Genomic DNA, 3,351 nt, shown 5'->3' on the forward strand with positions numbered 1-3,351 from the left:
AAAAAAAAGGGGGGTAGAGGGGGTAAGAGAAGAAAAAAGGGGCTGGGAAGGAAGAGGAAAAAAAAGGGGGGTAGAGGGGGTAAGAGAAGAAAAAAGGGGCTGGGAAGGAAGAGGAAAAAAAAGGGGGGTAGAGGGGGTAAGAGAAGAAAAAAGGGGCTGGGAAGGAAGAGGAAAAAAAGGGGGGTAGAGGGGGTAAGAGAAGAAAAAAGGGGCTGGGAAGGAAGAGGAAAAAAAAAGGGGGGTAGAGGGGGTAAGAGAAGAAAAAAGGGGCTGGGAAGGAAGAGGAAAAAAAAAGGGGGGTAGAGGGGGTAAGAGAAGAAAAAAGGGGCTGGGAAGGAAGAGGAAAAAAATAGGGGTGGCCATTCAGAAGAGAGGAAAAAAAGGGGCTGGACGGGAAGAAAAGAAAAAAAAACAGGGGAGCAGGGGGGCGTCTGTGGGGAAGGGAAGAGAAAAAGAAAAGGGGGGGCGGCGGGGAAGAGAAAAAGAAAAGGGGGGGCGGCGGGGAAGAGAAAAAGAAAAGGGGGGGCGGCGGGGAAGAGAAAAAGAAAAGGGGGGGCGGCGGGGAAGAGAAAAAAAGGGGGGAAAAGAAGTCGAGGAGAAAAAAAGGGGGTGGCTGTGGGGAAGGGAAGAAAAAGGGGTGCAGGGGGCAGACATAGGAAAAAAGGGGGGAAGAGGGGCGGACGAGGGAAAAACGGGGGCAGCAGTGGGAAGAGAAGAAAAACGGGGGGTGGGGAGGAATAGGAGGAAGAAAACGAGGGGTGGCTGTGGGAAGAGTAGAAAAAAAAGGGGGGCACAGGGGCAAAAGAGGAAAAAAGGGGGGTGGCAGTCGGTAAGAGAAGAAAAAGGGGGCTGGGAAGGAAGATGAAAAAAATAGGGGCGGCCGTTTGGAAGAGAAGAAAAGAGGGGGCAGCTGTGAGGAAAAGCAGAAGAAAAGGGGGCGGCAGGGGAAGAAAAGAAAAAAGAGGAGCAGGGGGGCAAAAAGAAGGAAAAAAGGGGTCAGCGGTGGAAGAGAAAAAAAAGGAGGACAGAGAGCAGAGAAAATAAAAAGGGGGGAAAAGGGGCGGAAGAGAAGAAAAATGGAGGTTAGGGAGGAAGAGGAGGAAAAAATATGACGGGCGGCTGTGCGGAAGGGAAGAGAAAAAAAGGGGGCGGCTGTGCGGAAGGGAAGAGAAAAAAAGGGGGCGGCTGTGCGGAAGGGAAGAGAAAAAAAGGGGGCGGCTGTGCGGAAGGGAAGAGAAAAAGAGGGGGCGGCTGTGCGGAAGGGAAGAAGAAAAGATGGGCGGCTGGGAAGGAAGAAGAAACAAAAGGGGGACAGAAGGGTGGAAGAGGAAAAAAAGGAGGGTAGAGAGGGTAAGAGAAAAAAAGGGGGGAGGCAGTGGGAAGAGAAGAAAAAAAAGGGCTGGGGAGGAATAGGAGGAAAAAAACAATGGGCGGCTATGGGAAGAGTAGAAAAAAGGGGGCGGCTGTGAGGAAGAGAAGAAAAGGGGGCGGCGGGGGAAGAAAATAAAAAAGGGGAGCAGGGGTCAAAAAGAAGGAAAAAAGGGGGGCGGCGAGGGAAGAGAAAAAAATAGGAGCGGTGGGAAGAGAAGAAAAAAGGGGGCAGAAGAGGAAAAAAAAGGGGGGGAAAGGGGCAGAAGAGGAAAAAAAAGGGGGGGAAAGGGGCAGAAGAGGAAAAAAGGGGGCGGCTGTGGGGAGAGAAGAAAAAAAGGGGGGCAGAGGGCCAGAAGGGGAAAAAAAGGGGGGCAGAGGGCCAGAAGGGGAAAAAAAGGGGGGCAGAGGGGGTAAGAGAAAAAAATAGGGGCGGCCGTTCAGAAGAGAGGAAAAAAATAGGGGCGGCCGTTCAGAAGAGAGGAAAAAAATAGGGGCGGCCGTTCAGAAGAGAGGAAAAAAATAGGGGCGGCCGTTCAGAAGAGAGGAAAAAAATAGGGGCGGCCGTTCAGAAGAGAGGAAAAAAATAGGGGCGGCCGTTCAGAAGAGAGGAAAAAAATAGGGGCGGCCGTTCAGAAGAGAGGAAAAAAATAGGGGCTGGACTGGAAGAAAAGAAAAAAATAAAGGGGAGCAGGGGGGTGGCTGTGGGGAAGGGAAGAGAAAAAAAGGGGGGAGGCCGTGGGAAAAGGAAAAAAAAAGGGGGGCAGTCGTTCAGAAGAGAAGAAGAAAAGGGAGCTGGACAGGTAGAAAAGGTAAAAGAGCGGGGGGTGGTGGGGAAGAGAAAAAAGGGGGGCAGAGGGGCTGAGAGGAGAAAAAAGGGGGGCGGCTGTAGGGAAGGGAAAAAAAAGGGCGGCTGTAGGGAAGGGAAGAAAAAGGGTGCAGGGGGGCAGAAAAGGAAAAAAGCAGGTGGCAGAAAAGGAAAAAAGCAGGTGGCAGAAAAGGAAAAAAGCAGGTGGCAGAAAAGGAAAAAAGCAGGTGGCAGAAAAGGAAAAAAGCAGGTGGCAGAAAAGGAAAAAAGCAGGTGGCATTCGGAGAGAAGAAAAAGGGGGGTAAGGGGCGGAGAGGGAAAAGAGGGGGCTGGGAAGGAAGAGGAAGAGAAAAACGAGGGGCGGCTATGGGAAGAGTAGAAAAAAAAGGGGGCAGAGGGGCGAAAGAGGAAAAAAAGGGGGGTAGAGGAAGTAAGAGAAAAAGGGGGGTAGAGGAAGTAAGAGAAAAAGGGGGGTAGAGGAAGTAAGAGAAAAAGGGGGGTAGAGGAAGTAAGAGAAAAAGGGGGGGCAGCAATGAGAAGAGAAGGAAAAGGGGGCTGGGAAGGAAGAGGAAAAAAATAGGGGTGGCCGTTTGGAAGACGAGAAAAAAAGGGGGCAGCCGTGAGGAAGAGAAGAAGAAAAGGGGACCAGGGGGAAGAAAAGAAAAAAAGGGACCAGGGGGTCAAAAAGAAGGAAAAAAGGGGGGCGGCGGGGGAAGAGAAAAAATGGGGGCGGTGGGAAGAGAAGAAAAAAGGGGGCAGAAGGGCGGAAGAGGAAAAATAAGGGGGGAACGGGGGCGGCTGTGGGGAGAGAAGAAAAAAAAGGGGGCAGAGGAGCGGAAGGGGAAAAAAAGGGGGGAAAAGGGGTGGAAGAGAAGAAAAAAGGGGCGGGCTGTGGGAAGGAAGAGGAAACAAAAGGGGGACAGAGGGGCAGAAGAGAAGAAAAAGGGGGGAAAGGGGCGGAAGAGGAGGGAAAAAAACAACAGGCAGCTGTGGGAAGAGTAGAAAAAAGGGGCTGGTTGAAGGGAGAGAAGAAAAAAAGGGGGGAAAGGGGCGGAAGAGGAAAAAAGGGGGCGCCCGTGGGGAGAGAAGAAAAAAAGGGGGGCAGAGGGCCAGAAGGGGAAAAAGGGGGGAAAAGGGGGCGGAAGAGGAAAAAAAAAGACGGGCAGCTGTGGGGA

Source organism: Larus michahellis, unplaced genomic scaffold (assembly GCF_964199755.1).
Source record: "Larus michahellis unplaced genomic scaffold, bLarMic1.1 SCAFFOLD_148, whole genome shotgun sequence".
NCBI classification, from domain to species: Eukaryota; Metazoa; Chordata; class Aves; order Charadriiformes; family Laridae; genus Larus; species Larus michahellis.